Source organism: Dermacentor andersoni, chromosome 3, assembly GCF_023375885.2.
Source record: "Dermacentor andersoni chromosome 3, qqDerAnde1_hic_scaffold, whole genome shotgun sequence".
NCBI classification, from domain to species: domain Eukaryota; kingdom Metazoa; phylum Arthropoda; class Arachnida; order Ixodida; family Ixodidae; genus Dermacentor; species Dermacentor andersoni.
Genome location: NC_092816.1, coordinates 117681657 through 117695242, shown reverse-complemented (window position 1 = coordinate 117695242; position 13586 = coordinate 117681657). Strand labels below are relative to the sequence as shown.

The 13586-nt window shown below is 43.6% G+C and overlaps 1 protein-coding gene across 2 annotated transcripts in view; it reads right to left on the bottom strand.

Moving 5' to 3' along the window:
• LOC129386651 (doenitin-1-like) overlaps window positions 1-13586 on the bottom strand; it is a 133531-nt gene that overhangs the window by 33385 nt on the left and 86560 nt on the right. The window contains exon 4 of one of the 2 annotated variants that reach the window (XR_011893434.1): window positions 5633-7866. The exons of the other annotated variant lie outside the window; for it this stretch is intronic. The gene's annotated coding sequence lies outside the window, so the exon portion shown is untranslated. Of the gene's footprint in view, window positions 1-5632; window positions 7867-13586 lie in introns of those variants that run through there. 2 annotated transcript variants of the gene reach the window in all.

Sequence of the window (13586 nt, the reverse complement as noted above, 5' to 3'; positions counted from 1 at the left end):
TTTCAATCCCAAGTAATCAGATAGTGAGACGATTTTCGAATTCACGCTAGCAGTCGACAGACTGGTGTCCTTTGTCAAGTAGAAACCGATACAGCCGAAGTAGTTCACAACATGTACACAGGCCACAGCTGATCCACATTGCACGTTGGCACAGCCAAGAGCGATTTCTGCTTACTGTAGTTACTGCCGCACCCATAGGCCACACATTGGTTCTTCAACAACTTTGTGTGAACCGACATGACATAAATTTTTCGCAGAACTAGCTATAACATCTCCAGATCGTTCTGCAGCAAGTGATACAGCGTGTATTTCTGTGGTTGATTGCTAAGTTTTGTTAATTTTCGGTCCTTTCTACCATGCAGGATATACGTGCACTCACTTCAAGAAGACGAACCTCCCCCTCAAGAACAGTCTCTCCTCAATGATAAGTAGCGAGATTAAATGAAAGGGAAATATCACATCCGTAACCAGACTGACTGCGTTTCCCTCTCATTTAACCTCCTTCTGCATGTAGGGAAGCATTGATATGCCCAATAAATGTTCTTGCTAAATTTCACCATATGTACGGGCACACGTACATGTTTTCAAAAGTGCTGCATCTTCGCTGGACATACATACACGCATACAGGCTGCACGTATCAAGCACCACAGACAGTTACGCACAGGTAACATCTCTAAATAAAGTCTGGCTGCCATCGGGACACATCAGAAAATGTTACAACACGTGGTGGCCAATTTCTTTATGGCAGTGCTAAGAGCACCAGCAGTCTAATGTATAAGCCCATTAGAGATTCATTAGGAAGACATGAGAAAGTCACCAGAAAACTGCTTTGAAGCGCACATTAGGAAGACATTTCATGCTCACAAGAAAAAACACTCATCAAGAATTGAACAAAAAGACGGTGGCCAATATGTTTTATAGTGACATAAGGAATACATCAGAAAATTCCAAAGAAACTCATCAAAGAGTCTAATGGCTGTGATGTCATAACTCATAAGTCTTTCATATGAAACTCGTCGCATATTTTCTTAAGGGGAGGCGACGTGCCAGTTGTCTCTAGTGACGGGGTGTCGAGGCGGGTAGTTGAGAACTGGCGTTGGAAACCACATGTCAGCTGCGTTTTGATGCTGAGCTGGTAGCGGGGAGTCGAGAGCACAAAGGATCGGAGACTGGTCGTAGTTCTCGAGGACCATCAGGGAGAGACCCGTGCTGAACATGAACACGCTCATTGGTGTTTTCCATGACTGAAGCGCAGCTGAAGTTGCCGCTGAAGCCTTCGAGAGCTTCGACGCATTCCATATCTTCCGATCGTCGAGACGAAAAGGCGACTGCCCATGTTTTTTTCGTTACCTTGCGGGGAGCCGTGAAAGCGAAGTAGCTCTTGAAAGAAACGGCTAGCTCCTTCACTGGAACCATGTCGCTAACTTTAACGGTAGTCTTTCACGGACCTACGACTTTCCGAATATTCTGACTACTGCTGCTGCTTTTTCAACCGTTGGTACAGGCGCTCAAGTTCCGAGTCTGGATCGTTAAAGAAGGTACGTAACGGGTATCCTACGACATCAAGTCTTGTCCTTGGTATGCGTCCATGAAGCAGTAATGCAGGGATGATCCCAGTAGCAGCATGCGGAGTGCAGCGGTAAATCTTCAGATACTCGATTACTGCTTGACGAACCGGACGCTGCTCTAAAGCTGGGACTTGAACGCAAGACTTCAAAACTCATCTGAAAAGTTCAATTTCGCCGTTCGCTTGCGGATAATAAAGAAAACAAAGAAGGCGGATGCCGATGCCGTTTGAATGTGCTCAAGCTCTCTGGAAGTGAACTGTGGCGCATTGTTACAAACGAACTCCTCCGGGTAGCCATCGCAGGAAAATACAGAGAGCAAAAATTGCTGGCTCTTCCATAATCGATAGTAGATGTAACCATGAAATGGCTACCGGCAAAGCAGATTGTTTGGAGAAGGTACTAGCCACAATCTTAAAAAGGGTGTTGTGCGTGTTCGCAACGGCACACCACATCACACCGCACTACGCCATACTATGCGTTGGTCCATGCGTATGGAATCGTGTCCTGTCACAGACAGAACTTCATTGCAAGTATCGTCTCGGTCAAACGGCCATTCGCGGTGCGCCGAACGCTGCCGACTTCGTCGCTGGCGGCGCGCCGGACGTGCCGTGGAACTCGCGGACCGCTGGCGTTGAACAGCGCACTCAGCGCAAAAAAATGACAAGTTTATAGTGCCCTGTATCTGCCTTTTCAGCGTCGCCTATTGGAAATGACAAACAAAACTTCAGCGTACTAGGAGTTACTGCTTGAGTGATATTGTTCACAAAAGTTAGGAAGAACTCGGAAGCAATATTTTTTGTAACTTGTTTGGGAAGTAGCTAGTGTATGTAATGGGATCTTGACTGTTTGCCCGGATGGTCTGGTTTTGTTCTCGCAACTTGCCCGGATGTTTTCATTTGGGTGCCCGGGTAATGGCTCTAGCTTTTGGCTGAGGGTCACTTGATGGTCGCCGATAACGGGATCTAAAAGCACTTCACGCTTAAACTTGGCGACTAGCTGTGGAGACTTCGCTACTAAAGTTCTCTTCAAGCCACTTCGAAAAACAGTCCACCAGTGTAATGGCATATCGACAGTCGTGCGGGGCTTGTTCAGCGGACCAACGTTATCGAGTCATATCTTTGCCATGGGCTCTCTGGGAATGGTACCGGCTGCAGTGGAGTAGCAGTTACCTGAACGCTTTTTTATACTCCGTGGCAGACGCTGCAGATCTTAATCGCGAGTTTAGCTTGCCGATCCGTACCTGGCCTACAAAAATGTTCTGGTATCACATGCATTTGTCCTGACAATTCCGTGATGAACCTCGTGTGCTGCGACGACTTCTTGAGGCTTCAGTGATACTGGAACAATAAGACGCTCCCCGCGGAGCAACAAAATCTCAAGAGAGAGAAAGAGATAAAGAGGAAAGGCAGGGAGGTTAACCAGATATCAGTCTCCGGTTTGCTACCCTACACTGGGGATGGGAGACAGGGGTTAAAAATAGGACAGAGAGGAAAACGTTAAAAGAAGCACGCACACACGGAGACATACACACACAAGAGGCGTTCCACTTAAAGACGTTCACAAAGGCCGGTAGATCGCAAAAAGCGCAATAGTGCTTGCACGGCCTTCTGTGACGGTAGGTCCTTTCGCTGGTGTAAAATTCTTTTTTTCCGATAGCGATTGGTCTTCCGGCTGGTCAAGTTCGTGGCGAAGACATTCCCTCTGTGGGCTGTACTGCGGGCAGGCGCACAAAATGTGGTCAATTGATTCTTCGTGGCCGCAGTGGCCACAGGTAGCGGTGTCGGTCATCTCTATGCGGAATGCATAGGCTTTGGTAAGGCAACGCCCAACCACACTCGATATAGAAGCGTGGCGTCTCTACGGCGAAGCTGTGATGGCGCTCGAAGACTTAATATGGGATCAAGTGAGTACAGTCGCGTATTGTTTAAATGTGGCTCATTCCATTGCGACGCGGTGCACTGCCGAGCAAGTAGGCGGAGCTTCCGTGCTGCGTCAGTTCTAGAAAGAATTGGGGCGTGGTGCTCCTCAGTATGGGCTGAGCGGGCAGCTTGATCCACCCGTTCATTGCCGATAATCCCGCAGTGACATGGAAGCCACTGGAATGTTATTTCATGGCCTGCATTACTTATATGGTGTAACGTTTCTGTAATATGAAATACTAGTTCTTTGTGTGGTCTGCGTCGTAAAGTGACAGTAGAGACTGCAGTGCCGCCTTCGAATTGCAGAATACCGTCCACTTGTGTGGCGGTTCATCACCAATGTGATGAAGGGCAGTAAAGAGCGCTGCGAACTCTGCTGCCGTCGAAGTTGTCGCGTGGGTCGTCTTGAATTTGGTTGTTGTAGCATTCGCTGGTACGACGATTGCCGCCGTGGAGCTGGTTGGAAGGACAGATCCATCAGTGTAAATATGCGTAGAGTCACGGTAGTTCTCGTACAAATATAGTAGCATGAGCTGTTTAAGGGCTGGTGATGATAGATCAGCTTTTTTCGAGATGCCAGGTATTGTGAGGGTGATTTTTCGCTGAGCGAGGCACCATGGAGGAATCGAAGGTATCGCAGCCGGAGTGAAACAAGCTGGCAATGATTCATCATATGCGGTTATCGTTTGGCTGAAAGATGTGTGGTCTGTCCACTGGTAGAGAGGCTAAGTGGTGACGAGGAGTCTTGGATATATGCCTTATATGGGTCCTGAGCACTTCAATTTCAATGTGGGTGCTGACAAGGTCTCTGTGGGTCTCTAGCGACTGCTATCGTAGCCATTGTTGAAGCACTTTGAGGCAGGTCTACACTATAAACATTTTAACACTCAAGGGTGTAAATGGCTTGTCCCATGGGTGATACCCTTTTTGGTTGTATTGTTACTCCCCAAGCAAAGGGTGCTAAGTTACAGACCACAAAGAAAAGGGTGTTAAAATGACGACACACTGCCTAAGGTTGTTACATAAAAAGCGCCCTTTAAGACATGGGTGCCAAACAAACAACACCCTTCCTATATGGGTGTAACACAGACACCACCCTTTCAATGTGGGTGTAACTTGGACAACACTTTTCCAAAAACGTGTTATCCCTGAAAGTATTTTAGCGTTAACTACAGGCATGCAGTGAATGTACAGACTAGCTGTTGTGAATGTTGCCTAGCCTTAGCTATGGTACTATCTTGTTCAGTATGAGCCAGAATGTGAGTTGTTGCCAAATTGCGCTTCTGGTCTATCATGTGGCAGTGTACATAATGTGCGAGCCTTTCAGGCAAAAAAATTTAGGTTTCACGATCGCAGCAATGCGCACACCACATGCTTTTCGTCATCTTCCTCTGCAGTGATAGTACACTGCCAGCAAGATGCAATAACAAAGCATGCTGCACTAAGGACACAGGATATCCCGCTCCTTGGCGCACCACTACTTATCACTACATGGAAAAAGCACACAACCAAAAGCATTATGTTAGATGCATTTCTGGAATAATAAAAAACCTCAACTTTTCTTGGTCAAAAATTTTCGAAGCAACACCAGCTCGAGCAGGAGGCAAAGCCACCACAGCTCGTTATTGTAGCTAATATTGAATGCCATAGAGCAGAGGCAATGCACGGATTGGCGATGGTAACTAGTGCAGTACTACAGAAGCACACATTTACCTGTCAAGCATACAGTTTTTGCCCTGTTTTAATCACAGCTCTTACGCCTCTATTCATGAAAGTTGTCACTTATCTCCACGAGATGCTTCTACTAGTACCTTCACATATATAATGACTTAAAGGTTGCACTGATAGCCAAAGAACAAAGTGCAACGAGGCGCTTCCACTTAGGGTAATATTTCACCATGTACAAACAAAACTGCGTGTGTAGCTGTGCATGCTGTTTAATATATAAGCATGCACTATTTCCTCAAATTTCTGGATGTTCCATTTACTGCCAGCTATCCACTTAAACCAATTAATTAGTTCATTTCTCACCCTGTGCTTGCACTGAATATCCCACAGGCATTGTAAGTTAAACTATCAGAATAACAATCAGCGAGTCTAAGGTTACCTAACTGAACAGTCATTGTAAAATTTGCGGCGAAATATCAGAAGAAAAATATTTATTATTTCATTAAAGAGAAATGGTTTTACACATTTTAAAAGTAAAAAGGAAGATAAGGAGTAACACCATACCAATACAAAGACATAAGCACCGAATAGTGGCACATGCTTGTTCAGTTATATTTTAAGGAGAAAAGTTTGTTTAAATAACCTCACTACAAACCATCACAAGTTTTCATGTGAAAAGCACTGCATCTCAACATAAAGTACGAAAATAACCACCACATAAGAAAGAACAAGTCTGAGTGTATCTATCTGAACAAAACCTGACTACTAATAACTAGTGAGCACTGCACAGAAGTTCAACCTGAGAACTAGTAACAGTAAAGACATATACTTCGCTCAGCTGAAGTATCAGCGAAATATTGCAAATATCACAAAAACAGCATAAAAACTGGGCATGACAGAGCGCTGACTGTTAGTTATAGTTCCAGTATACACACTAAATCTAGACATAAAAAGTTAAAGCTAACCTGCCGGAAGCTGTCATGCCTCTGCAAGAGAGGCCACTGAAGAACAAAAGGTATACCTTTTGTCAATCCATCTCACATATTACTGGGTCTTAATAAATTTTAGACACATGACCCCTTGTCCATCACAAACGCCCTGTTCCCAATACCTATCCATGATAACCAGCCTTGGCGAAAGAATGACTTGAGCTAATGTTTCGAAAAACACCGTTAAAATGCTGCTTGCTTTCAACTTCCTGTTTTGACAGCGCACTTGTGTGCAGTTGTGAACGCAGTTGTTTTTAGGGCTCAAACACCATGTTTTGGCTGCATAGGAACCGTGTACCGAACACCTGGTTCAAGATAGCTTGCATCTCGGAGTGTGCAGCCACACTGATGGCATAGCATTCTTTTTTCATCTTGCCAGTTGACAAAGCTTCAGCAGCTGCAATCCCCTGTGACTGCTCCTAAAGGTGTCATAAGGTCAGGTAGCAAACACAGATACCACATAGCAAAACTTTGAGAGTGCCCTGTGTGAGTCGAAGTGTGTAATTTGTGCTTTAGTTCGGCAGCACTGCCACAGTCACAACTGTTCATTGCAGCTCCTAAAGCTTCAACCACATCGACAAAATAAATTAGGGAATTTCCTTCAGTGTGGTGGCAGATGCTCAGCTGCAAGCTTTCAGGAACCATGCATTATAAGGAGACGGTGCCAGTACGACCCGTAGCACATCTTTGAATCACTCCAGACAAGTACACCGATTACATTGTACACAGAGCATCTCGTGTCTATTTACCTATAGAGGCAAGGTAGCCCCTAGAACACGTTTTGGGACAGGCATGCTGGGCACTTTGTCCCCTGAAATGCAAGTGCCATTTGGTATTTCAATGCCTGTAGTGTCCTTTACATCTAACTGAACATTGAATACATGGTAGCAACATGAAGACGACAAAAAAGCCATCAGCCATCAACTGTGTGGTAAATCTCGGTGCAAGCTATTGTCTTATCAAATATATCTGTAGGGATTGCGGCCAATCTGCGCCTAAGATGTATGAGGCATTAGTCATTGAAGATGTGTAAGCTCTCAGCATGATTTCATATCGAGTGACTAGTAATGAATGACTGCACTTTTAAGCTCAAGGTAATGCGCACTTATTGTTTACCAAAGCTCTTTTTTACTCGGACAAGACAATTCTAGGATGATTATGTTCTTGAGGCTTTTTTCCCACTTTGAATCTCTTGAAATGAGTATACTGTGGTCATGAAAACAAAAGTGCTACAACTGGCGTGTGGTAAGTTTTGCGTCTTATTTTCTAGCAGCTCATTGAAACGAACCACGACGACAAGTTCAAATGCTGTTACCTCATCAGACATTCAAATTTCTTAAACACTAACAAAAACAGACAGGCATCCGAGTGAGCATCGCTTAAATACATTAGGCGCTGGTACAAAAGTTATTGCGCCACTCTGTGCCAGGTAAAAATGTTAGAAATATCAAATTGTTCAAATTTTATGGCCAACTGTGAAAAATAAATAAAAAATCATTAAGCTTTCTTAAAGGGGTTCAGAAGCTTTACAAATGGCAGTCTTAGTGATGGAAACGTTGATAGATTAGCAGCCATTCCAGTGAGACGTGAATGTTGAGGGCTTCGCGCAGAAGTCTTTGCGAGACACTGAAGAGTAGTTCTTGGTCCAGATAAAGGAGGTTGCTCGCATACACGCCTGGGCCACCATACTGAATGCAGGGTGTTACCGGGACTTTTTCTCCCTGCATTATGATAAAGAAAGAATGGTTAAGTTTAGATGATATTTAAACATTTCCTGAAATTGTTTCATTACGTAAATTTTTGTATTATGTGTCATTCATCATGAGGATTCATAACAGCAACATATTTCATACATAAGAAGGTAGAATTACCCACTTGGTCAGTTTGTACAAGTTCGTTTAAGGCAAGAAATTGAGTTTGACAAAGACAACTTCAACATTTTTGAATGAACAAGTAACACCTCAGGTGACATGCAGTCTTGTGAGTGGGAAGAGCACAGTTCAAGAAAAACTAATTAAAACTGGTGCACCGATCCTGAAAAAAGAAATATAAGCACCTGCTACTGCAAAATATAATTAATTGATAGGTTTTAATAGCACAAGGGCACCTTTGGCCAAAGAGCGCCAAGTCTATACTGCAAAAGATAAACTTAGCATATCTTTACAAAGCAAATATATAAAGATGACATGCCTCTCTGCACTACAGTTGCTTTGCTCTAGCATGAAGTCATTTTGATGCATGCACACGTACATACACGCTTACACTCAAGTGTAACAGTGGCAGAACCGTAATCACGAAGTCACAATCTTTAACCCCTGATCCTGAGCTGTACTAGGGACTGGAGGTATTACCAATATCCCCAACGACGAGTCACACTCGTACTCCCCGATGTTATGCTGCTCTGACTGTCAAAGATGAGTTACAGTCGGCAATGAGGGAAAGCTGCCCTCAAGAGAAGCTTTTATTTTTTTGTTAATTTTGCTGTCACATAAATCTTACTGGCCATTAATTCCAAGTTTTAATGCAGTCACATGTCTAGTAGGCAAATGTGGTATTTTGCATAAACATTTCAAAGCCAACTGTGATGAAAGTTCATTCTGGTAAATTGGTTATGATCGAGTAGCATAGACTACTAAAGCAATCTCTGGAAGGCCAATGAAGTAATTTTCGTATTAGCAGCCTTTAAACAGCATTCGAGCATAAGAGACATGCACCTCATATATGCAGATAACATTTTCTTGACTATGCTAGAAGCGATGCTTCATGTGCCACGAGGCTACTTCAATCGAAGAAGTATTGGTGCTCTCTATAAACAATGTCATGCAGATGATCCAAAAGTTTTTCAGTGGCAACAGTTATGCCTGAAATCATGATAGATTAAAGTTTTTTTAAACACATGATCAGACCATGTTCGAAGAACTTCTTAAAATCCTCCTATTTATTAGATTATTCATATCTCTGTAAACAAAGGTTACTAATTAGGTCCCATGCTATATCATCCTTTTAACAAAAACTTCACTTAGTAATACACACGCAGTGATAAGATTTCTTTGTGAGACCACCATATTGATATGCTGTACAAGGTGAATTCATTGTTTTTAAGGTGAAGCTCCTGTCCTTTCAAACGAGACGAAAGGGAACTGAGGGTCCCAAGTTTTCTTAGCTGGAAGAAGCCAGGGAAGGCACATGGAAACTTATTTGTAATTTTCTATTGATAAATGTAGAAATGATAGCAGGAAATGAAAATGGTCAAAGAAAATAACAGCCAGCCATAGGTAGAGAACGAAGCTACAACCTTTGCATTAGGCATGCGATGCACTAACCACTGTGCTACCAAGGCAGCATTTACCCATCCACAATGGTCCCTCAGATTGTCGACGCTGGAACGCGGCCACAGTATCACTGTCGTTAGTATATCGCATGCGTAATGTGAACGTTATGAATTCATTCCCCACTCAAACCTACATGTCTTTTCATCCACTTTCATTTCCCGTGAGTTCATAATTTCTATAACTCATATAAAGAAACTTAAAAGATGTTCCTATATGCTTTCCGTGGCCTCATTATCTGCTGGCTTCTTTCAGTTCTGTTACTTTCAACACAATATACATATTCTCATCTAGTAAGTAAACAGCTTTTGCATGATGCTGGAATGCAGTATAAAACGTTATTGCAGGGCTGTTTTACGTAGAAAGCCTTACATTGCCCAGGCAAGGTGTATTAATGACAATCTAAAAAAACTATTCCCACTCAAGACAGCACTGCTGTGTGCAACACGGTTTCAATAAAAAAACTTGTTGTGAAATAAAGCCATCAAACAACGAGGAAATATGAAAACTAGATGAAAATTTGTGCAGTTGCATGTTTAAAATATAGCACAGCAACAGATGAAGACATAACGAAGGAAGTGCGAGGATGGTTTATTTTGGAAACACGAGGCAATACACTTGAAAGAAGCATATGAGCTTACATGTACAGAAATATTGTTTATGTAGCAGCTAAACTACGAACAGGCCTAGAACACACTCATACAAGGTGTCGAGCGTGTAAATCTCATCGTGCCCTTAAGTCAAACAAACATGGCTCATTCTCATGATTAGCTACACACGACTGGCTCACAGAGCTTAGCTGCTTTTATATATGTTTTGTAAGTACCAGGTGGTCTGTGTGACTTGTGCAAGGTTTAAATATGTACAAGTGCCACGTAGCTCGAAAGAACCAAGGTGATGTTTGCCATCGTTTTGAGCCAGTGAAACCAATTTTTGCATTTTGCCTAATTAGGTAATTAGTTATTACCGATTATTTAACTGCTCAAATATTATATTCAAGGCAAAAGTGTCGGTGCGAAAATTGTACAACATCCTGAAAAATTCCCAATCCTAGCTTTCTACTTTCAATAGGTGCAATACAAATTTATTTCAAGCTTAAAAGAAGCCTGTGAATACATGCAAGTGCCGTGCAACTAACTGCTCTTGCACCTTAACACCATTTGGCTCCTTCTTTCAGGCTTAAAAAACTTTTTGAGAAGAATATTTTTAAATTTATGAATTATTATTGGCTATGCTTTAGGCAAAATGCATGAAATAGTGTGACTGCCACCTCCAATTTCGGCGACATGAATTGCCTCCATTTTTATGTCCAAATCGTGCTATACAAGGTGCATGTATTGAGCTGGTTGTGTAATTCAGGGTGGTTTTGGCTAATTGAAGCTTCGTGGCCTAATAATGGAGTCGACAGCCTAGAAAGAAATGGGTACTTAAACGTCGCTGTCAGTACTCCATACTCCTTTCACTTAGTGCAAAGTGCTTGTGAGCCAAGAAGTTGGTAGTTCTAAGCAGTATTTCTCATCCTGATCTGGTTTTATAACCCAGTTACTATGGTGCCCTGCTGCTCAGTCATGCTGGTCACAGCTTCAATCTAGGCCATGGCAGCTGCCCTCCAATGTGGGTAAAATGCAATAACGCTTATGCACTTATACCCCTGTCACACGGCAGATCTAATGTCATTTACAACGAATGACATTTGTTGAGGTTTAATGTCATTATCGCCGCGCGCTGTTACACGGCGAAAACGAATGTCATTTGAAAATGATGACAATGCCGATAGTAAAAAAAAAGAGGCAAACATAGCGTCATACCTAATGTTGTTCAGTGATTATTTTCTAATATGCTAAAATACGTCGGAATGAGTGACCCTCCATTTCACACCGTACTTCGGATCACTAACTCGTCGACACTGGCAACTAAAAGTCGAGTCAAGCCAAGCCCAAGATCAGGTAAACAACATGGCGGAAAGCACGACGGGCGCTACCGCTACCTCTGCTGAAGAGGCAAGAGAACGGCAATTGAGTGTCATCGCTGCTCTGATGTGCATGCGGGCCAAACATCGTAGCGAGGAAAGGCAGCTTACGCTGGAGTTGGAAGCGCAGGAAGCCATTTCCAGGGAGTATGAAGAGCGACTTTGCGCAAACTGGTTCGCAATGGCTGCCATTGCGGCTGCTTCGTCTCCCATACATCGGGAACGATGGGCTTTTCAGCGCAGCGAGAGGTGGTTCGAGGACACACTACCGCACTTGGGCGAAGCGCACTACAAACAGTCGTTCCGCGTGACACCTGCCACGTTCCACTACCTTGTGGACTCATTGCGGGGTGAATTGGAACGCCAGGACACAAATATGCGTCTGGCTGTGACCGCGGACAAACGAGTGGCCATCGGATAGTACCGTCTTCGCTTGACAGCGGAAGATGCTACCATCGCACATCTGTTTGGCGTCGGGCGTTCTACAGTAAACGTCGCTTATCGCGAATTCTTTTCGGCGGTCATTAAGGTGCTGGAGCATCGCTGGCTTCGCATGGTCCGTCGCGAAGAAATGCAAGAACATATAAAATGGTTCTACGCTTTGAGCGGATTTCCACAAGCCATCGACGCCTTGGATGGCTGCCATATTGCAATATCGCTACCAACGGAGCACGCCGCTGACTACTACAACTACAAAGGGTGGTAAGCTTTCTTTATATATTTCGTCCACCTTTGCGCACGTTAAAAAGCACTACATACCTGTTTCGAAGCCAACTATTTGCTGTTTTCAACAGCCTTGCTACTAAGCATTCACCAGTACCTGTGATAATTAATAAATACCTTTCTGAGCAAACTGTGACACTCACATTTCTGCATTTAAGGTGGCTACAGATTGCTTATGAAGGCTTATTTTTTGTTTTCCTTTTATGCAGGCACAGCATCATACTGTTGGCACTGTTCGATCATCAGTACCTGTTCAGATACATCAATGTAGGGAGCCCCGGCAGGTGCCATGATGTTTATGTTTAGGGCCGCTCCGAGCTCCACAACTTGGTGGACAGTGATTTTTTCAAGTCACCTGCATCACGAATTGAGGGCACAAGAGTAGGTACTATAATACTTTGTGACCAGGCGTTCCCTTTGACCCCTAACCCCCTCAAGCCATTTGGAAATTCTGTTGCAGGATCTCGGGAAGGAGTTTTTAAGTACCAGTTGTCAAAAACAAGGAGGATAGTGGAAAATGCTTTTGGACGACTGAAAGCCCGTTTCAGATACACTTCAAAGAGGATGGAGTGCAAGATCAGGACGGCGAAACAAGCCATCCGAGCTGCTTGTGTTCTCCACAACATATGTGAAATGCTGAAAGACCCCATCGAACAACAATAGGAGCAAGAGCTGCATGACTTCAACCAGCACTACCCTCAGCCTATGCACAGCACTGAAGCTGTCAGTGGTGAAGGTAGAGAAGTGAAGGCAGCGCTGGCAAATTATTTTTGCAAGCTGGCTCAATAAAATGCACACTGCAGTGATGGTGTTGCAGCTAGCGTTCCGTTTGATGATGAACAGCACTTGTTGGAACAGAAGGGACCAAGTGGACTAGAAAATGTCATTGTTTTACATGTTGGGACAACACCTTAACCCACCGTCTGTGTCTAGGTCTGCAATGCTGGATCTGCTGTTAACAGTTCACTTGTCTCCAGAATCCCACAGTGAATTGGATCTAAAATTTTTTGTAGCAACTAAAAACATTGTATTGTGCGTAATGTTAGCAAATGTCAGCCCCAAATGTTTTTATTTTTCGAGTGTTTTGTGTGTCAAGAGACCATCCAGAGAGAAGTGTAGTTTTTAACTTGCAGTTGTCACAATCGTGCGGTCTGCTTGGTTGTTTGTTATGATGCACCACTGAGTCTACAGGCTGTATCAGTGGCATTGGAACTGAAAGTGGCACTTGGGCGTAAAAGTTTGTCAGATGGGGAAGATACAGCAGCAATCAGTGTGCGAAGAGTTAACAAGCATAAGACGTGTAGTTCAGATCTGTTTTTATGTGAACATCACCTGGTATTCACATTAGCAACGCAGCAGATCTCAACTACACATTTTATGCTCATTAACTTCTTGCACACTAATTTCTGCTGCATCTTCC